The sequence below is a fragment of the Arvicola amphibius genome, chromosome 12 (genome assembly GCF_903992535.2).
Source record: "Arvicola amphibius chromosome 12, mArvAmp1.2, whole genome shotgun sequence".
NCBI lineage: Eukaryota > Metazoa > Chordata > Mammalia > Rodentia > Cricetidae > Arvicola > Arvicola amphibius.
The window spans coordinates 60,654,089-60,677,676 of record NC_052058.2 but is presented as its reverse complement, the minus strand read 5'-3'; the positions used below and the strand labels follow the sequence as shown (position 1 = coordinate 60,677,676).

General features: G+C 39.5%; 1 protein-coding gene across 1 annotated transcript in view; it reads right to left on the bottom strand.

Annotated features, from left to right (window-relative positions):
- The window catches only part of Rabgap1l (RAB GTPase activating protein 1 like), a 639,610-nt gene extending 616,638 nt beyond the window's left edge, over window positions 1-22,972 (bottom strand). Inside the window, exon 1 of the mRNA XM_038349609.1 lies at window positions 22,763-22,972. The gene's annotated coding sequence lies outside the window, so the exon portion shown is untranslated. The remainder of the gene's footprint in view (window positions 1-22,762) is intronic.
- Between the last annotated feature and the right edge of the window lie 616 nt (window positions 22,973-23,588).

Here is a 23,588-nt window from a genome sequence, read left to right as displayed (position 1 = left end):
GGATAGCTACACCCGCTTGTTTCTTAGGTCCATTTTAATTGGTATCTTTTTCCCAACCCTTAACTCTGAGACAATGTCTGTCTTTTAGGTTGAGATGTGTTTCCTGTATGCAGAAGGATGGATTCTGTTTTCGTATCAAATCTGTTAGTCTGTGCCTTTTTATAGGTGAGTTGAGTCCATTTACATTAAGGGATATTAATGACCAGTGATTGCTATCTCCTGTTAATTTAGTTTTCATAATTGGTGATGTTAATTTGTGCATTTTTTTCCTTCTTTGGGATTTGCTGCTATGAGTCCATCAATTTTCTGTGTTTCTGTTGGTGTAGCCAACTTCCTTGGGTTGGAGTTTTCCTTCTAGTATTTTGTGTAGGGCTGGGTTTGTGGCTAGGTATTGGTGAAATCTAGTTTTGTCATAAAATATCTTGTTTTGTCCTTTTATGGTGATTGAAAGTTTTGCTGGGTATAGTAGTCTGGGCTGGCATCCGTGGTCTCTAATGTCTGTATAACACTTGACCATGACTTTCTGGCTTTCATTGTCTCCAATGAGAAATCAGGTGTAATTCTGATAGGTCTACCTTTATATGTTACTTGGCCTTTTTCCTTTGCAGCTCTTAAAATTCTTTCTTTACTCTGTATGTTTAGTGTTTTGATTATTATGTGGCAAGAGGACTTTTTTTGGATCCAGTCTACTTGGTGTTCTGTAGGCTTCTTGTATCTTCATAGGCATATCTTTTTTTAGGTTGGGAAAGTTTTCTTCTATGATTTTGTTAAGTATATTTTTATTTTCTGTGCTTTTGAGTTGAAATTCTTCTCTTCCTTCTATACCTATTATTCTATACCTATTCTAGATTTGGCCTTTTCATGGTGTCCCATATTTCCTAGATATTTTGGGTTAAGCTTTTGTTGGAGTTAATGTTGACTTTAACTGATGAGTCTATTTCCTCTATTGTATCTTCAGTGCTTGAGATTCTCTCTTCCATCTCTTGGATTCTGCTGTTTATGCTTGTGTTTGTGGTTCCTGATCGTTTTCTCATGATTTCTGCTTCTATAATTCCCTCAGTTTGTATTTTCTTTATTGTCTCTATTTCAGTTTTCAAGTCCTAAATAGTTTCTTTCATATGTTTGATTTCTTTTTCTTGGTTTTCTTTAAGTGATTTGCTGATGTCTTTCAATTTTTTGTTTATCTTTTTCTGCATTTCTTTAAGGGAATTTCTCATTTCCTCTTTAAGAGTTTCCAACATTCTCTTGAAGCTATTTTTTAGATCATTTTCTTCTGCTTCATCCATATCTGATTGTTCAGATCTTGCTGTTTTAGGGTCTTTAGGTTTTATAGGTGTTATGTTGCTCTTTGAGGTGTTGCATGTGTTCTTACCTTTTCTATTCATCTTTTTCTCTAATCAGTGTGGCTGGGGCTGTCTGAGATTCTGTTGAATAATCTTCTAGGTACCAGTGAATCCAAAGCTCAGATGGTTGTTCTTTGTGGTACAGTCAGTGTCACAGTTCTAGTTATACCATTGGTTACTCCGTGTTTCTGGAGATAGCTAAGTGCTCCTGTGCTTTGTTCTGCTCCCTTGGAGTTTGATGTCTCAGGCCTACTTTGGCCTAGGTTGCTAGCTTTGCCCTGTTTCTGTAAATCCTGGTCTGGATCCCCTCCTGCAGAAGTACCTGGCTTGGAGTTGGACCTGGAAAGGCTTCTGGCTCTGGTTTACTAACTTGGAGTTCCCAGGCTCAGGTGTGCCCAGAACTGCAGAGGACCTGGCTCAGGCTTACTCCCTCAGAGGTCCCAGACTCATGCTCGGACCTGCAGAGGTTCCAGGTTCCTGTCTATTCCCTTTGGTGTCCCAGACCAATGCCCGGACCCACAGAGGTCCTGGCTCAGGCCTACTCCCTCTAAGGTCCCAGACTCATGCCTGGCCCTGCAGAGATCTCTGGTTCCTGTTTATTCCCTCAGAGGTCCCAAGTTTACTCATGCCCAGACTGGCAGAGGTCCTGGCTCAGGCCTAGTTCCTGAGAGGTCCTAGACTCACACCCAGACCCACGGGAGTCTTGGCTTAGATCTACTCCCTTAAAGGTCCCAGATTCACTTCCAGACGCTCAGCGGTCTCTGGCTCTGTCTCACTCACTCAGTGGTTACTCCCCTGTACCTGTTCCGGTGGAGATCGCTGACTCTGAATCTGGTCACTAGCTCAATCCTCATCCGCCAGTGTCCCAGGACTAGGCTGGCTCCCAGAACTGGATTTGCTCCTGGCTTTTGCTCCCAGTGGAGCTTGCTTCCTCAGGCCCTCTCTGTCCTAGGTAGCTGGTTCAATCCCACTCCTGTGGAATTTTAAATAGAGAATTCTTAATAGAGAAAACTCAAATGGCCAAGAAACACTGCAAGAAATGTTCAACATCCTTATTCATCAGGGAAATGCAAATCAAAAAACTCTAAGATTCCGTCTTACACCTGTCAGAATTGCTAAGATCAATAACACAAATGAAAGCTTATGCTGGAGAGGATGTGGAAAAGGGGGAACACTCCTCCATTGCTAGTAGGAGTACATATTTGTACAGTCACTTTGGAAATCAATATGGAGATTTCTCAGAAAGTTATAACTTAATCAACCTCAAGACCCAGTGATACCACTCTTGGGCACACACCCAAAGGATGCTCAATCATACTACAAGGACACTTGCTCAACTATGTACATAGCAGCTTTATGGATAATAGCCAGAAACTGGAAACAACCTAGATGTCCCTCAACTGAAGACTGGATAAAGAAAATATGGTACATTTATACAATGGAGTATTATTCAGCAATTCAAAAAAATTACATCATGATACTTGCAGGCAAATGGATGGAACTAGGGGTAAAATAATCCTAAGTGAGGTAACCCAGACCCAGAAAGACAAATATGGTATATATTCACTTGTAAGTAGATATTAACCATAAAGTAAATGATTACCAAGCTACAATCTGTAGACCCATAAAGGTTATATATAAAGGGACTGTGGGGCAGACATATGGATCTCCCTGGGAAGGGAAACAGAATAGATTTTACAGGTGTACTGGTGTGCATGGGGACAATAGAAGGGTAGATGTGGGGTGGAGGGTGAGAGTCTGGGGAGAGACAGCTGTAATTAGAGGGCATTTGAGGGGAGGGAGGGTGAAAACCTACTGCAGTAGAAACTTCCTAAAATCTATGAAGATGATCCTAATGAAGACTCCTAGTAATGGGAGATATGGAGTATCAACTGACCATCTCTTGTAGCCACATGAGGCTTCCAATGGCTGTACTGGGTTGCATTCAGTTGAGCTTGTTGGTCAATGGGGTCCTATAGAAATCCCCAAACAATGCAGGCTGTTGCCAAGACAAAGGGCTGCTCTCCACAAACTGACAGCAGGGCTCCATTACCAAGAATAAAACCCACACAACTCATTGAACATAGAGAAGTCAAGCTAGTGCATACATGGACCCCTCAACCCTATGTGTTAGTCTCCTGTGCTAGTACACTGCAGGCTACAAAAAGAGAAACATGTGTGCGAGAGTATTAGATTTTGCCTGTATGTATGTCTGTGTAAGGGTGTCAGATTCCCTGGAACTAGAACTACAGACAGTTATGAGCTGTCATGTGGTACTGGGAATTGAACCCGGGTCCTCTGGAAGAACAGTCAGTGCTCTTAACCATCGAGCCATCTCTCCAGCCCCCTTAGCTTTATATTTTTATGGAACTCCTTACTGTGAGAACAAGTAGGCCATATGCCTGCCCTTGGGACCCTTTTTTTTTTTTCCTGTTGAGTTGTCATGTCCAACTTTGATATAATTGTTTTGTTTTGTTTTGTTTTCAAATTGATTATGAGCTACCATGTGGTTGCTGGGATATAATAGTTTTTACTTCATCTTATTAAGTTTTATTTTTGTCATGCTTGGTTGTTATCCCTTAGAAACCTATTCTTTTCTAATGAGAGGAAGGGAGGTAGGAAGGAACTGGGAGGAATAGTGAGAAGAGAAACTATGATCAGAATATATTATATGAGAAGGAATTTATTTTTAATCTTTTTTAAAAAAGAATGAATAAACCAGTATGACTGCAAAATTAAAGAGGTCCTTAAAAGTCAATAAGTCCAACTTCTAATCTAAGTCAAAAGCCAGTAAGATGGCTTAATGGGGAAAAGCATCTGCCACCAACCCTAACACATGAGTTCAAATCTCAGGGTCCACATAGTAGAAAGAGAGCTGACTACTGCAAGTTGTTCTTTGACCTCCACATGTGCATCATAGTGCATACACAGAAAGATAAACAATAATAATAAATTAAAATATAACAAAATTAAATAATCCCTCTAAAGTGGGTACCTCAGTCAAGAGTTTTTTGTTATTTAGAAAAGCAATAAGCATTTTTTAAATCATCAGAAAAGTAACGAACCAGAATCATAAAGGCCATATAGACAAGAACATACCCAAAAGCATGCTTCAACCTGCCCAGTTATAACACTAACTGCTGTATTGAGGCTGTATTGACACAGATGCGATAGTCTACACCACCCACATTATCAACAGTCTAGATGCAAGACTTAAAATCACTATTTCTGTTGCTCCTGAAATGAAATGAGACTGTGCTACTAGTACCCATCACAAGGATGGATTTTGTGCATTCTTTAAGGCAACATCTCACTGCTTCTAAATTATCCATCTTTCTTACTTATTACCTTAAAAAAATCAAGAATCAAAGATAAAATAAAAATAAGCAGAGTCTCAGGAAAAGATCTAAAAATTTTATTTATATCTGTTTTTTAGATACCTTCTTGAAGTTTTTGCACTGTTTCTAAAAGATGAAGAGCTGCTGTCAGGTCTAGATGAATAGATATACTACTTCGAATTTCCATATAACTAAAAAAGTAATTCCTCCTGCCTTCTCTAAACTCAACTCCAATACTGCAAGGAGCCTTAAATAGCACTCAGATAAGAATGCATGTTCCTCTGAAATTTTATTGAAAGAACACTTCGCCCTTGTTATACTGCAGTGTCCCCAACACAACTGTCAATTTGTCATCAATCTTTCATCTCTGCTTCCCTGCCACAAAATCCATACAGTGCCTTATTAATAAATGTTTATGGAAGAAAACAATGACAGAATGAAATCAACTGCATAGAAATCCGTAAAGCTCTAGGACTCCATAAAATTAAAATAACCTTTCAAATTCATATTGATATTAACTATCTTCTGAAAATGCACACTCAGAAAATCCAAATTTAAAGGACATAAGTACTTCATTAAAAAAGTACTGAGTCCCAAACATATAGCAACATGTTATTAAGCTATTTTACCCACCTGCACACAAAAACATATTTTATCTTACCTTGTTTATTTTACATGTGTCATTTGTTTTGCCTACACGTATGTCTATGCACCACACATGTGTCTGATGCCTGTAGAGGCCAGGAAAGGGCACTGGCTCTTCTGTGGATGGAGCTAGATGGTTATAAGCCACCATTTCTGTGCAAGGAGTCAAACCTTGATGTCTAGGAAAGTAACCAGTGCTCTTAACCACTGAACCACCTGTACATCGCTCAAAATATGTTTTTTAAGTAAAGGTGGGGTGAAGAGAAAGGACTGCATTTTACTTAGGCAACTATATATTTTTATTCAGTATGAGTGCAAGAAAATTGTCACTTAAAGAATGCTAACTGTTAAAATGGATTAAAGAACTGAACTATGCACTAAAACTGTAAAATTCCTCAGGAGAAAAAACATAAGGAAAAGGATTCTTCTACTGGCAAAGAAAACAATGATGATGAATATCACAGTTAAAGCTCAGGAAACAAAGCCAAAAAGTAAAGAAGGGACTACATCAAACTAAAAGACTTCTACCCCAACAAATAAAAAGGCAGCCTATGGAATGGAAGGAATTATTTGCCATCCAAGATATTTATAACACACAAGTAACTTAAAAGAAAAAAGCCAATTTAAGAACTGGTTGAAAACTCTAAATAGACATTTTCTAAAGAACACATTAAAAAATAGACAACAGGCATGTATAAAGTTGCTCAATATCACTAATCATTTGAGAAATGTAAATCAAAACCACAATGAGGTATCACCTCACCCCTATTAAGAGGTATTCTGTAGGCCCCAACCCTTAATGAAGTGCTACCAGCAACTGATTAGTTGTTGTAGTAGAGAGAATCATTCTTTTCTGAGTATATTACCATTGGTAGGTCTCCCTTGATCCAAGGGATGACATTACACCCATGCACATATTGGCAACAATAACTGGACTTAGTGAGTTATCAAAAAGTAGTGGAGAGATATAAAGTTGGGACGGAACATGTTGGAAGGATATGGAGAAAACGGAAAAAGGGAAATGGTGGTAAGTATTATATTTCATTGTTTACATGTATGAAATTCTCAACAATAAAGAGAAATTATAATTTAAAAAATAACTAGATGCTAAAACTATTGCTGAACACATCACATACTTTGGTTGCACGGCATACAGAAATTCAACTGAGCTGGAAAGCTTCCCCCTACATATGCAGGCAGACAGAGAACAAAGTCCATGAATGTATTAACCATCTGTGACCCCCATCAATTACAATATCAACCTCTCAGGTAAGATATGCCCACTTTTGCAATAGTGTCATGAAAGTCATAGGGGTAACCAACCACCCTCTGACTGGATTTGAGGACTGGTCCAAAGGAGGGAACTCAAAACTGTAAATCATAGTCAAAATCCAATAATAATGAAGGTCATAAATAGACCCTAGCATGTAACTTAATATTGTTATTTAGTGTCTTAGCCACAGCATTACTGCTGAGAAGAGACACCATGACCACACCAAGTCTTTTTTTAAAAAAAAATCATTTAACTGGAGACTTGCTTACAATTTCAGAGGCTTAATCCATTATCATCATGACAGGAAACACGCAGCAGGGAGCTTGGTGGCAAGGCAGGCTTGATACTGGAGAAGTAACTCAGAGATATACTATCCTAGGCTTGGCATGAGTTTTTGAAAACTCTAAGCCCACCCCCAGTGTCATACTTCCTCCAACAAAGCCATATCTCTTAATCCTTCTAATCCTTTCAAATAGTGCCACTTCCTGGTGACTAAGTATTCAAATATATGAGCTTATTCAAACCACCACATTTAGCTATCTTGACATAGCATCAAACCACCTTTCATATATTTATATTTACACTAAAAAATATCTTGATCAGAGAAGCCTCTCTTTCTAATGAACAGTGGTGAATGCAGAGACTGACAGCTGTACAAGGTGCTGAGATTAAGCGAAGGTTGAGGACTTAGCCCTAAACATAACAGTTACATCTTCCTCTCTAAGGCTGAAGAACATTCTGAAAGAGGGGTATTCTGGTTTGCTTTTCAATGCTGTGATAAAACACTGAACAAAAAGAAACAACTTCTGAAGGAAAAAGTTTATTTCACCTTACAGGTTATAGTCCATCACTGGAATAAGTCAGAGCAGGAACTCAAGCCAGAAACCTGGAGGCAAGAACTGAAGCAGAACAATGGAGAATACTGTTTACTAGCTTGTTTTTCATGCTTGCTTAGCCTGCTTTCTCATATTAACCCAGAAACACCTGCCCAGAGGGTGGCACCACCCATCACTAGGCTGAATATTCCCAATGCCCCAGATGCGCACACAGGCCAATCTGATGGAGGAAATCCATCAATCAAGGTTCCTTCTCGGTTGCTTCTAGGTTATGTCAAGGTTACAAAAACTAATCAGCAGAAGGGAATATAAAGAATGTAAGATCAAGAACACAAGGACAAGCTGTAGCAAAATGCAACTTTCTAAGCACTTCACAGCAACTGTGGGTTGCTATACTACACCTGCACATGAATGGGCCTATCATCAGACAGCCATGGATAGAGAAAAGGATCAGGCTACCCTACCACTCACTGTTGAACTATTTACTACTGACAGATTTGGGGAGAAGGGGAATCATTGTGTTCTATTGTATACCTACTAATGATCCCACCAGACTCCAATGGGTACAACTCAATGGTCACACAGATGGTTTTGGCTAAATTAAATGTGTCAAAACCAAACCAAAAATCATAAATCTGAAAAGGGGCTAGTAGAGAGTGTGGATAATAGAAATATGAGAAAGAAAGGGTAGTGAAGAAAATAATCACAATGCATTATATACATATATGAAACTGCCAAAGAACCAAATTAATTTTAAAAAGGTGCTTGAAAAATTTTGTTTACACACACATCTATATATACCACAAAACATTAAAATAAGCCCTTTTCTCCTCACCTTCCCAATCCATTCCCCAACCATGCTCAGGGTACACTAAGCAGCTTTGAGCTCTGAGGTACTGCCAAGTTAGTGTTCTTTCCAGACACCATCAGGAATATCTACCTAGGCCTCATCAAACACAGTCAGGTGACCTCTGAAATGAGAGTCCAGAGATGGCCAACAGGATATGCCTGGACATGGAGAAGACGATCTGTAGAAGAAGGCACCACTGACAGCTGTCATTTGTAGAAATGCCTTCACTGAAGGCCCTGGGGTTCAAAGTATAATAATCACTGGTATCGATATTATCGCGAACTTGCATGAAACCAGTTTCACAAAATAAGCCGTGAGATATTTATCAAAGATTACATGAAGGCAATCAAAGACAAGTGAGCAATAGATAAAAGAAAAAGCAAACTCTTTTCTGCCAGGAATTGTAGAACAAATCAAGTACATGTCTACTAATCTCAAAAGTTACCAGTTCTTTATTGGTGAAAATACAAATCCATTTCAATAATATAGCTGTTCTGCTGGGCTACCAGGAGGCATCCTTATATGTGATTTTCTTTAAGGATGGCTTAAAAATAGAAAAACATTAATAAATTTTATGATCACTTTCAATCTATCACTTATCACAAGGTTGTTGTTGCTTGTCAATTCACACAATATCAGGACTGAAGATTAATGAGACTGACATCTTGACTCTTCATTTATTCAGACTTTTTATCTGGAACAGAGAGAATGTTGTTAAGAAAATAAAAAGTTGCCAGGTGGTGGTGGTGCACACCTTTAATCCCAGCCCTCCGGAGGCAGAAACAGATGAATCTCTGAGTTTAAGGCTGGCCTGGTTTACAGTATGTCAGGGCTACAGAGAAACCCTGTCTCAAAAAAACAAAAGTCAAAAAGTTGTCTAACAATAACAAATGTAATCAGACACACATACAAAGAGAAGAGGAAGGTGGAGACAGACTCATAAATTGATGTAGGAGGGTCTTCTATCTATCTGTTACTTTCATTGGTTAATTAATAAAGAAAACTGCTTGGCCTGATAGGTCAGAACATAGGTAGGCGGGGAAGACAGAACAGAATTCTGGGAAGAAGAAAGCAGAGTCAGGCAGACGCCATGACTCTCCAGCCCGAGATGGACGTAGGTTAGGATATTTCCCAGTAAGCCACACCCTCGTGGTGCCACACAGATTTAATGGAAATGGGTTAATCAAGATGTGAGAGTTAGCCAAGAAGAAGCTAGATATAATGGGCCAGGCAGTGTTTAAATGAATACAGTTTCCATGTAATTATTTCGGGTGTAAAGCTAGCTGGGACAAAAAGCAGCCCACACTCCTATTTGCAACAATAAATGTTGTTCTTTTTTATTTATACTATTTTTCCTTTTTGATTCATAAACTATTGATGATGAAAGAATCTTATAGGTCATCTAAGATCACCTAACTATAATACTCTTCATCATAAAAAAGGGAACTCAAAATATCACAACTCATCTTATTAACGTATCTTATTATTGTGTTTGCCTAATACACAGTTATATTTCTGTCTTTCTCTGCATTTTATTCACTGATCTCTACACAAAGAGAAAATATGTCTTCTACTTCTCAAGACATTCAAATCTTCATTTGTTATTCTTTGGTACTACTGATTATTAATTACAACTTAACAAAATGCAAGATTTCAAATAAGATCTAATACAATAAATATAGCCATCCCTTATAAAATAGGTATGACATGTGTCTTAGTTAGGGTTTCAATTGCTGTGAAGAGATACCATGATCACGGCAACTCTGATAAAGGAAAAACATTTCATTGGAGTGGCTTACATTTTCAGATGGTTAGTCTATTATTATGGTGTGATACGGAGGCATGCAGGCAGAGATGGTGCTGAAGAAAGAGCTAAAAGTTCTACATCTTGACCCACACGCAACAGGAAGTGGTCTGAGTGTCACACTGAGCCAAGCTTTATCAAAAGAGACCTCAAAGCCCACTCCAAAAACGACACATTTCCTCCAACAAAGTGAAACCTACTCCAACAAGGTTACACCTCCTAATAATGCCACTTCCTTCCTATGAGCTTACAAGGGTGAATTACAATCAAACTACCACAACAAGTGTTATCAAGATTGTTTACAAATAATAAATAGAGAAGTTGTTCAGAGTCAATATGGGACAAATTTAGGAAGAGGAAAGCTCTCTATAAAGCTTTTTGTTAGGCAAGCTGTTAGATTTCATAAGACCACTTTCTCATTTGCAAACTAGCAATACATAATAGCTCCTACTTCAAACATTTACTTATAGAATGGCTCAGAGGTTAAAAGCACTCACTGCTTTTGCAGAGGAGCTGCGTTTGGTTCCCAGCACCCACATGGAGGCTCACCAGCATCAGTAATTGCAGATCCAGGGGATCTGGCACCCTCTTCTGATCTCTGTTGTCACACACATGGTATATATACATGCAGGAAAAACACTCATACTCAGAAAATAAATAAATCTAAGGAAAAAAGATTAAGTATAAAGTGTATATTATCTTATTAATAACTACCCTGATATAAATAATGCTGGCTTGTTATACACAGAACAGAAAAGAAACTTTGACCTAAAACTAATTCTGTCTGAATCTTACAGTAGCACTAGACCAAGAATTAAGGTCCTGAATTCCACTTACACTATCTTCCACAAAGCCAAAAATGTTCTGAGCCATTATACCTTAAGGACTATTCCTCTCCCTCCACACTGAACAACTACTAATTTCTCCTTTTTTCCTGAAGCTTTTATTTTGTTTCGTTTGCTTTGCTTTTCTCTTTAGGAACATGGTCTTGCTATGTGGCCCTTGCTAGTATAGAACTCACTTGATACCATGCTGCCCTCAATCTTGATGCGGTTCTCTTACCTCTGCCTCCCTAGTGGTAGGTTTAAAAACATCTGCTATGACAACTGTCAGTAAAAGGTACTATTTTTATCTTTGTCAAAGCAAAATACCAAAAAGCAGAAAATCTGCTAAAGTAAAAAAAAAAAGCACAAAATGATAATGAAATTCATACCCAAAAAGAGAAATAGAACAACAAACTCATTTCCATAATCGATTGTTACTCTTTTATCTTTAAATGGTAAAGATGGTAAATTTATTGTTCAAAATGCCAAATACAGAAGGCAAAACCTTTTTCATCTCTCAAAATTAATGAGAATGTTGACAAGAAATGGACATGTCAGAACTTTTAAAAGAAAACTAGGATGCCTAAAGTCAACGAAAACTAAGTTGTATAACTCATGCAGAAAGTCTCCTTAGAATCACCAGTTTTTAGCAAATGTTCCAGTTACTCTTCTATGACCAAAAATATTAAGTAAAGAAAATAATGTATTTCATTTTAGAAATTACAGCTCATCATGGAGGGAAGCCCAGGCAGGAAATCAAGGGAAGATCCTAAATCAGAAACCAATCAGTGTGATAGTGGGGCAAGGCCAGTTCAGGCACCCTCTCCTCTGCTGCCCAAGGACCTAGTTAGGGACATCCCCATGGACACCTGGGATCCCCTCTAGAGCCAAGTCTCTTGCCAACCCTAAAATGGCTCCCTTAATGTAGCTATCTTCTTCCCTGCTCCTATATCCACCCTTCCTACATCTCCACCCTCCCATTCCCCCAAGCTCTCTCCAGTCTTTCCTTTCTCCCTTCTCTCTCCCCCTCTTCCCTTCCCCCATCCCTAACCCCCACTCTTACCCCCACCCCCAAGCTCACAACTTTTGCCCAGCGATCTTGTTTGCTTCCAATTTCCAGGATTTATATATGTTTTTCTTTGAGTTCACCTTGTTATTTGGCTTCTCTAGGCTTGCGAACTATAGGCTTAATGTCCTTTGTTTATGGCTAGAGTCCACTAATGAGTGAGTACATACCATATTCATCTTTTTGGGTCTGGGTTATCTCATTCAGGGTAGTGTTTTCTATCTCCATCCATTTGCATGCAAAATTCAAGATGTCATTATTTTTTACCGCTGAGTAGTACTCTAATGTGTGTGTGTACATATATATATATATATATATATATATATATATATATATATATATATATATGGCATCTAGGTTGTTTCCAGATTCTGGCAATTATAAATAATGCTGCTATGAACAAATGCTTTTGTAGTATGATTGGGCATCTCTTGGGTATATTCCCAAGAGTGGTATTGCTGGATCCTGAGGTATATTGATTCCCAATTTCCTGAGAAACCACCACACTGATTTCCAAAGTGGTTGCACAAGTTTGCATTCCCACCAGCAATGGATGAGTGTTCCCGTTACTCCACATCCTCTCCAGCATAGGCTATCATTGGTATTTTTGATTTTAGCCATTCTGACAGGTGTAAGATGGTATCTCAAAGTTGTTTTGGTTTGCATTTATTTCCCTGATCACGAAGGAGGTTGAACATGACCTTAAGTGTCTTTTGGCCATTTGAACTTCATCTGATGAGAATTCTCTTTTCAGTTCAGTACCCCATTTTTTAATTGGGTTAATTAGAATTTTCATGTCCAGTTTCTTGAGTTCTTTATATATTTTAGAGATCAGACCTTTGTCTGATGTGGGGTTGGTGAAGATCTTCTCCCATCCAGTAGGCTGCCTTTCTGTCTTAATGACAGTGTCCTTTGCTTTACAGAAGCTTCTCAGTTTCAGGAGGTCCCATTTATTCAATGTTGCTCTTATTGCTGTGCTACTGGGGTTATATATTGAGGGACGACAGTGTAAAAAGTTGGAGAAAATAAGACATTTGACTAAATCTTGACTGTGACTTGATAATTTTTCTTTATAATAGATCAAAAGCAAAGGAAAATATGATTCCAAGCGTGACTAGTGATAGACAACTATAAGACAAGGATTTAAAACGATAGACTATGTATCTTTCTATGAGCAAAGATTGATGAAGTTTATTGGCAAAGAGCTGCTAAGTCACTAAATAACACTAAAGTGATGGAGGAGAGTCATCTGTCTATGTGTTACTTTCATTGGTTAATAAAGAAACTGCCTTGGCCCTTTAATAGGACAGAAAATTAGGTAGGCAGAACAGAATTCTGGGAGAGAGAAGGCAGACGCTTCAGGCAGTCGCCATAGGCAGTCATCATGCCTCTCCTCTCTGAGTCGGACGCAGGTTAAGATCTCTCCTGGTAAGCCACCCCTCGTGGTGCTATACAGATTACTAAATATGGGTTAAAGCAAGATGTGAGAATTAGCCAATAAGAGGCTAAAACTAATGGGCCAGGCAGTGTTTAAATGAATACAGTTTCTGTGTAATTATTTTGGGTGTAAAGCTAGCCAGGTGGCAGGACACAGCCCCACTGTTCCTTCTACACTAAAGCAGCAGTTCTCAACCAGTGAGTGGTAACCCCTTTGTCAAACCTCTATCGCCAGAAATATTAACATTATGATTCATAACAGAAGCAAAATTACAGTTATGACACAGAAATAAAAGTAATTTTATGGTTGTGGGTCACCACAACATAAGGAACTGTATTAAAGGATTACAGCATTTGGAAGGTTGAGAACAACTGTTCTAAATGAACCTCAAAAATCATATTGTTTGCCAACACACCTACAGGCTCCATGCAATAGTTATTTTTCATTAATTTACAAATATATTCTAATCACAGTATGCGATGAAAAATAAACTACTCAATTAAAGAGACAAAAAAACAATTTAAAATAACATAGAGCTAAGAGTCATAGTATCTACCTATAATCCCAATACAAAAGAGGCTGAGGCAGAAGGAAGGTTAAAGAATCTGAAACAAGACACTGTCTCTAAATGTAACACACACACACACACACACACACACACACACACAAAATAACCTAGTAGCCATTCTCAGAACCATTTACATTTTTTAAAAGTTCTTAACAAATGCATCGTAAAGTATAAAATAAACACTTTGTAGCAAGGCTTATCAAAAGTTGGGGGTATATGTCTCTTAAACCTTAAAACTGAAAATCATGGGTCTGAATTTTTTTATAAAATTTGTGAGCCAGGTGATGGTGGCACACAAATTAATCCCAGAACTGAGGAGGCAGAAGAAGGTGAATCTCTGAGTTCAAGGCCAGTCTGAACTACAGAGTGAGTTCCTATCAGAGCTGTTACACAGAGAAATCCTATCTCGAAAAAAAAGAAAAAATTGTGTTTGCTGTTTGCATAATGTGTAAATATAAGTCTGTTTGCCCCAGTGAGGACACATTATCAGTGATATAGTAGAAGCCAGAGGCCTTGAGCCAAACCAATGGCTCATGGCAAAGAGTACAAGTAAAGATGAATGGACTAAAAAGTAAACTGTGTGACTCAATGGTCATACTATAGCTTCCAGACACAATTATTCTCTTTTCTTTTTCTTCTTCTTTTTTTTTTTTTTTTTGTTTTGCTTCGTTTCTTTTTTTGGTTTGTTTGTTTTTTGTTTTTTCTTCTAAATTTGGTTTTGTTTTGGGGGAGAGGTTGGCAAGGGCTAAGGGCAGATTTGAGGGGACAGGGAGATAAGTAGGATCAGAACATGATGTGAAATCCACAAAGAATCAATAAAAGCCAGGCAATGGTGGTGCATGCCTTTAATCCCAGCACTAGGGAGGCAGAGGCAGGAGTTCTGGGAGTTCCAGGCCAGTCTAGTCTACAGAGTAAGTTCCAGGACAGTCAGAACTGTTACACAGAGAAACCCTATCTTGGGAAAGGGGGGGAGGGGGAGGGAGGGAGGGAGGGAGGGAGGGAATTAATAAAACAAAAAAAGTATGTTTGTAAAATGTGCAAAAAATAAGTCTGAATTGAGGGCATAATAATATACATACATGTACACATAAAATAAAAATAAGAAATATTTCTCTGATAGATGAATGAATTCTACACTTGCCTTGTAAAATGGGTTTCTTCCCAGGAATTTGGCATACAAAAACTCCATTTGGGTTTTATCTTATTTTTACATAAGTCTTCCAGAAGCCAAAATGCAAGCATATTTTCAGTCATTTACCAAGCAGCCCATATTTTCACCACATATTCCAACAACTAATATCATGTGCATAACCCTAGAACTGATAGCACCACTTAAATTAAGGAGATCAACATCACACTTTATTTTTTTTTAATTTTGATAGAAAATTAGAAGGAATTTAAGAATCTCAATTGGTAAAACCTACTATGTCTCAAAAAGAAAGAAAAAAACTGTAGTGGTTTAAGTAGCTGCTTGATTTACATAAAGACATGATGCATCTAAACTCTCACCATAGTTTAGACATATATAGAGTGCGGTTTAGACAGCATATAGAGCATGCTGTCTGTCTTGTAGAACAGTTCATGAAATTGCTGCAACTGTCTAAAAAGACATGACAAAACAGTTAACATAGCAGAAGCTTAAATAAATAAGAAAAACAGTTTAGCAATGACACAATTTATATTTATTTTGGAACCAAGACTCATCTCCAAAACTCTGTGTTTTACCAACCAAGTAGTTATTTACTATAGCAACTTCATTACCAAGATTTCCAAAATTTTCCACACACTTCAGTAATGAGCTATCAAAGCCTGTGTGTATGCTGTTACCTGGGCAACACTAAAGAAGGCTTTTACCTTTACAGAACTAAAGGGTCAAAGAGAGGCAACCCTCCTTCAAACTGCATGGTTTTAGTTAGAAACTAGCAGACAGAAAAGCTGGAGAACTGCTACCAGTGTTTCAGTCTGTAGAGAACGTACAGCCATTTATCTTCATTTCTAGCCACCCAGTGCCCCTGCAGAAAAAGGTATACTCCATACAAGACTTTAAAACATGGTCAATCATACTGGCTGTCAACAATTAATACTGAAATCCAAGAAATCTTTTGGAGCTAAGACTTAGACTTAGAAGATGGTTCAGTGGGTAATATATTTGCTACAAAAGCATGAGGTCCCCAAAACCCAAGTAAACGTCAAGCCAATCTGTAACCCCTAAGGTCATATATGGAGGTAAGGAATCCTTGAAACAAGCTGGATAGCTAGACTAACACAACCAACAAACTCTCAGTTCAAGAGACCCCACCTCAATACCCAAGGTGGAAAACAAGTCATCAGGGAAGATACCAGACATCAAACTCTGCCTCTACACACACATGCCTACCCATATGAACACATGAAAAGACATATACACACATGGATACACAGCCATACATACGCATATATCTACTTACTCAATTTCTCCCATACGGATTTGGTATGAAATTTTACGTTGCTGCCTTAAATTCTAAAGCCAATAGTTCAACTACTTTCTGTCTGAACCAGCCACAGCCTCAAAAATGTGAGAACACAGTCATTTAGAAACCACAGTCTAGCAGATCTTTTGAAAACAATTATTTCCTGCTCTGGTATAGCCAATTTGATGCTCTATACTGAACAAAGCAAAATGAAAGAAAAATACTAATATCTTCTAAAAGATTTTGTCATTCCAACACATTGAGAGCCAATGAACACCAGGTTTTTTTCTCTAACACAGATTTTCTCTTCTTCAACTTTTACTATAAATAAATTTAACCGATCTTAAGGTCATGTTTTAATCAAGAGCACAGCATATAAAACGTGTTTAATGCTAAGAAGTACAAGATGACTCTAGATATAAAACAAAAGATAAGCCTAAAGCAGAAGAAAAACACATTCTAGGCTCTTAACCATCTGAGGTTGACCGGCATTCTCACCTAGCTCTTTCAATACTCTTCCCCACCCACGTCTCTAAGCCTCTGATCACCCAAGCTCATGGCCCAGGAAGGCTTTCCTTCCTAACTAGTCATCTTATTTCCACAAGTTCAAAATTCTACCCATTCTTCTAAGCATAGTTAAAATGTCCTCTTCCCCTGTTACAACAACTAGGGTAATTTTCCTCTCTAAACTCTTGTAGTACTTTATCTCTTTACTACCCATTACTTTCTGACTTACACTATACCTCTATCCCCATATTTAATCCCCTACATAAGCGTGAAGACTTCAAGGTCAAGGACCATGCCTTATTTATCTCTATTCAAACTGCGTACTGCTTAACAGAGTCCTGGAGCTGATTTAAGTGAATAGCTTGGGTTAGGAAAGGACAGAAGCCCACTAGCTGATGCATGTCTGCAATCTTCACACTTGAGAGGTAGAAATAGGAAGACAGGGAGTTCAAGATCATCTCAAAGGGAATCTGGGGTAATTTTAGGCTATGTGAAAGTCTGTCTCTTTGAGGCAGGCAAAAACATAGATACTGAAATCCAATCCAGAACCCTGACTTTGCCAATAAACACCCATATGATCTTGGGTGTTAGTTTTTTTTTTTTTTTGTTCATCTGCAGGTTAGAAAAGTATGCTAAACTAGTTTGTATGTACATCTGTCCATCCATTTATTCATTTGTTTTTGGATGTTCATGGAAGCGGTGCTTATATTAAATGAGGCTGGTCATCCTTACTAGAGTGTAAAATTAATTAGAAAGTTAAATCCTAGCATCTTCTCATAAGTGACATGAAAAGAATATTTCAAGTGTCTTAAAGCCAGTAATGTGCTTTACATTTAACAACTAGCTACAGCAGGGAGTCTAAATTATACTAGTTGGTGGTGGTCCCTGATATAAATAATACCACTACGACCAGTCAAGACTATGATAATATCACTGCCCACAACGTAAGGTAGAAAGAGGTTTGTACAATTTCTGTTCCAAGTTCAGTAGCCAATCAGTACAGCCCTGAAAGATAAAAAGAATTATACCACACTGTTCTTTCAAGTGTGTGTGTGTATGTGTATGTGTGTATGTGTGAGCGCACAAGCAAGATATTCAATATTTCATCCTGTGGAGTATAGTGAAAACAGTTTAATAAATGCTCAGCAGAGCAATCTCCAGTATCCTGCATGTATACAAATCAATAAATCTTATTCTTAGTTACAAGGTCTCTTCATCACAATTTGTAGTTCTCTTCAATAAGGAAAGTAACAGACACCTGTTGATATCGTTGTAAGTCAAATAAGTTATAGGAAGTAGGCATGTGGTTTAGAAAGTATCAGCTAAGGTCAAGATTCTCTACCTTTGTTCAGATCCATATGCCTGATGGACATAATACATTACACAGTACTACTAATACCAATGACTCCCAAGTATTCTATATTATGAAAAACAAAAATCTCACATGGATTCTGGTATTGGTGTCAATGCCCCCATCCACTTGACAAGCCTACACAGAAAAACCAGTGCAGAAAAAAAAAAGCAAACTTTCCATTACTAATTTTCCCCAAATTCTCAACACAAGCTTGCATCTTCCAATAGGACTTCTATTACTAAGTAAGAATCCTTTATTAAAATTAGGATTTTACTTTACTCTGAAAGACATATAGAACTTGCTGAGCTTATAACAGGCAAGTGAAATAAAATGCACAAACTACTGTTTAGACTTTATACTCTGAAAAAGCAAGTTTTGTTGAAATACTTTTCTAACTTTTTACTTAGGCATACTAAACTGGATAAGAAGCAAAGAAGTTTCCTAAATGTATTTTTGGCTGTACTATGTCTATCACAACAACACTGCCTGTAGCCAGATTTTTCATGAGTATTTATAAAAGTGGGTTTTCTATTTTTAAGACTATTTATAAAACAAAGCTCAAAATTTCAAGCACACTAATAATCTTAGCCCAAATCTAACTCTAAATCAACTAAAAATATGCCTACAGGTTTCCTAGGAAAATCCCTCAAATTATATATTTTTTAAAAGTCCAAGATAACCAAAAATGAATCAGCGTGAGCATGAACTTGCCATATTCAAACAATTGTGACATTTTGTTGGCTGAATAAGAACAATATGGAAAGTTTTTATATATATATATATATATATATATATATATATATATATATATAAAATAGAAAATGTTGAGATGTAAATCTGCTTAACTCCATTAACTGTTACTTCCTAGAATCCAATAATGTCTACATACCTATACCCAATTCAAATATTAACTATAAAGTCAAAACTACTGCCTACTCGGAAAAGACAGCAGGCAAGTAAAAAAAAAATGAGTATATCAGGCTGGAGTGATGGCTTAGCGGTTAAGAGCACTTGGCCTTGCCAGGACCCACGTGGTAGCTCACAACGGTCTACAACTCCAATTTCAAGGAAACCAACATCCTCTTCGGAATTTCAAGGGCACCAGGCACACATGTGGTGCACAGACAGACAAGTGAGCAAAATACTCATACATATAAATAAATTTTTTAAAATAAAATTTTAATGCACATGTCTTCATTACTCAGGTTCAACTCTGTTTTTTGTTTCCAATTTTTCATAGCAAATGACCATAAAACTATTTATGGAGAAATCCCTGGGTTGGCCAGAAAATCCCAGGATTCAAGAATCAAAGAGGATCACAAGTTCAAAGGCAGACTAGGTTACATAGGAAACTGGAGCCCAGGATGGGTTACACAGCAAGAGCCTGTCTCAGAAACAACTAGGAAAAAGAAAAAAGAAAAAAGAAAAAAATAAGATTGTCAGTCTTTGGCTGACAATCATCCTCAAACACCAGGGCTGAATCATTTATATGAGATGAGAAGTTATACTTTGGGTCTGATTAACCTCAATAATGTTTTGTTGTTATTGTTGTTGTTGTTGTTGTTTTGTTTCAGTTTTGGCAATGCATTTTATAATAAAGTTTAAAATAATGTTTAAAAGATGTTATAAACATGCAAGAACTGACTGAAATTTGTAAGACATAAGGAGAGGAGCTCTCTGTTTTGGGACTTCCAAAGGCTACTTACTACATTATTGGCTTCAGTCTCCTAACATCCTCATCTCCATACCATTTAAAGACTGGTGACTGAGGGCTAGAGAGTTGGCTCAACAGTTTAAAGCACATGTTGTTCTTGCAGAGGTCCCAGCACCACTTACAAGGTAGTTCACAACTATCTTTAACTCCAGATACAGGGGATGTGATGTCCTCTTCTTACCTTCAGGGGCACCAGGTACACACACAGAGAGATGGTGTACATACTAGCAGGCAAAGCACTCATACAAATATATAGATACAGAGATACAGAGATAGGAGGGTAGGTATGTAGGTAGATAGATATCAAAAGAATTTTCAAAAAAAATGGTAGGCTGAAGCCCCAGTTATACACCTGCAGTACAAGAGATTTTTTGATATTTAAGTGCTCCTCTCTTCAAAGTCAGTATCCAGAAGGCTGTTAATCTCTCCACATAGTAACTGTACTTAGGACAACAAAATTTCTTCTTTTCACTACTCCCCCAGACCTCGGACTTTCAGCTTCACTGCAGTATCTGAGAGTTCAAATAAATACACAGCAATGAAACCATTTCAAGTTTTGGGTAAGGCAAAGAAGAGTTTTCAGAAGTAACAAATTTGGAACTGATGAGTTGATAGAAATGAAAACTCTTGTTTCTCATGCTTAATAATATTTTGCCAGTCAAAGATAAATACGGTTGGGCTTGGTAGTCCATATCCATAAACCCAACACTTAGGAGGCTTAGGTTAAGGTCAGTGTGGGCTACATAGTGAGTTTCAGGCCAGTCAAGGCCACCATATAAGACTCTGTCTCAAAAAATAAGTAAATAAGGCTGTAGAGACAACTCAGCAGTTTAACAGCACTAGCTGTTCCTCCAGAGTACCTGGCTTCAATTCTAGGACCCACATGGTGTTGTTTATAACTCCAGTTCCAGGGAATCTGACGCCCTCTTCTGGCCTCCTCTGGCACCAGGCACAGAAGGGGTGCATAGACATATGTGGAGACAAAACACTCACAGGCATAAAATTAAATAAATCTTTTAAAAAATAATAAATACCTCAACAAAACAATATAACCTCTCAAGTAATAAAAAATGGTATAAATCATGAGGCAATAATCAAACAACCAAATATTCTCAGAACAGCACAAACATACTATACAAAACTTTTCATTAAATGTTTAAAAAGAGAATGAAAGTAGGAAATTTCTTAGATCTCCAGTCATATCTTTTGCACTTGGTTTGTATGTTTACTATTTGCCTCATGTTTGCAGCTTCCCAGAGCACAAATTAAGCTTTATAATCTCTCACAGATAAGCCATGCACAACCACATCTATTTCTCCTCCAGATTATTTAGTGGTATTAGAGTACATCTTGAACTAACTTAGTATGGGCATCAATCTAACTCAAAGCCTTAGCTAGCTTCCCAAGCAGTACAATTTTGTAATAATGTATACATTAAATTCATCTAGCCTTTCTTCTTTACAACCTCAGTGTCAGTTTCATGTAGAGCACTCAACCAAGATAATTAATCACAGGTCAATTTCCCTTTCCTGGGAGCTTGTGAACTAATATTTTATACGAGCGAAACTCACTTCCAATTTAACCACAAACTTTATGTCTCGACCTTCTGGCCACTGCTGGATATTCTACAGAAATGCAGCACATGTCAACTGTAACTACTACTAGAAAAGTCCTAAGGTTCATGAATTGTGTTCCCTGGATTGTAACAATCAGCTACCTACCTCTTCTCATACACAAGAAAACTTAAATGCATTAAAATTACCTAAATCTTCAAGTGATAATAATGCAGGCTTTGGAATCAGTTTTCAAACAGCAATAAAGCAAGCCCTTGCCAACAATGAAAGGTTAGCGGATCATTTTATTTGCATAATACCATCAATTCGGAAAGAATCGCCTAAATTTGAGTCTTTTTCTGGTATAAAGGAGAAAACACCAGCGCCTGACCGAAACTGTCTTGAGATCAGAAATGAACTCTTGTCAGTTCATCCCCCTTTCTCTTGGCCACCTCCCGCGATGGCCAGTGGCCCCTTTCCACATGCTGACGCACTGCCCAGCCTTGCACCGTTGGCGATCAGAGCAAAGTACTAGCCCAGTCTCAGAAACTTGGACTCAGCTATCAAGACACGGAGCACCCACAACAAGCGCGGGGGTGTGGATGGGTGTCTGTCACGGCCCACGCGGTCAACTTTGAAGCAGGGCATTTCTTGCAGGTAGAGATCTGCCTAAAAAACAGTCTACTCCAGACAGCAAAACCACAAGCATCGCCAGCAGGAACGGAGCAAAGTGCGCGGGGCGGAGGAAGGGGAAGAGCCAGGGAAGGACACGGGATCCAACAGACGCTTTCAAGTGGGTTAGAAAATAACCCTGTCCACACGCCCCCCGGACTCGGGCGGCAGGGACTGAGAACCCGGCGGCGGGCGGCGGGGGCGGCGGCAATGTCAGGAGGGCACAGTTGGAGGCGGCGGCCGCCCAAACCACCACCCCGCCCCAGGTGAGGGGCGCCAACCCCGCCTCCCGCCCGGCGGCCCCGCCGCGACGAGCAGCCACCCGGAGAACCCGGGTGTCCGGGAGACGGCCGACGGCGCTGAGCCCGCCGGATGCCTTCCGCCCTGGTCCTCCAGCATCCCGGTCCAGGGCCGGGCCTCGCACCCGGACCCTCTCTACACCAGCCCGGAACGCCCCAAACCCACCAGCCCGCGCCTCCCAGCCGTCAGGCCGCCCTCGGGCCCCTCGAAGGCCGCCTTCACCTCACCTCTCGTCTCCGCGGCCGATGCCGGAACAACAACTCTGTCAGTCGTCCGAGTCCCACCCGCCGCCCCGAGCTCTGCGGCCGGGCCTGTCCCGTTCACTCCGCTGCCGCCGAAGCCCAGGGAGGGCGGAGGGAGCGGGGCGGAGGGAGCGGGCTGAGGAGGGGAGAGGACCGCCCGGCAGGAAGAGGCGAGGGAGGGGGCGGACTGAGGAGGAGGCGGGCGGGAGCGCGCGCGCCCGTCCCCCCCCCTCGGCGCGGCGTGCGCGCTCCCGAGGGCGGAGGCGCCTTCTCTGCCCAAGGTGGCGGCGGGCGCACCCGCGTACACAGCCCCGCCTGACCCCGCCCGGCCCAGAGAGCGCCGAGTACAAACCTGACCCGAGGCGAGCAGGAAGAGTAGGAGCGCACGAGGCCCTCCTGCAGGCGCGCAGCAGTGACTGAGTTCTAAGATAATTCCCTGTTGAGGAGATTCTCTCCTTACAAACCGGTGTTACATATTTCCAGTCTGCGCAGCCAGAAAGTCACCTCGGAGGACTAACTTTTCCCCAGGATTTATTCTGCGTCCTTTGAAAGTGTTTCTGCTCCGCTAAGCATCCCCCTTGATTATTTCCTCCAGACTCAGATGAGCACATAGGAAAGAGCTGAACACAACTGTGAAGGCAACAGGGTCTCACCTTTTATCCTTTCGGAGAAGAGATTTTGGAGGACGGATGAGCTTGAGAAGTATCTGTTTTCTACCACAAATGTTGTACTGATCTTTGAACTCTGAATATCTTCCTTTCTAGATCAAGCAGCCAGAAATGATCTGTCCATTCCCTGAGTCTCCTAAAAT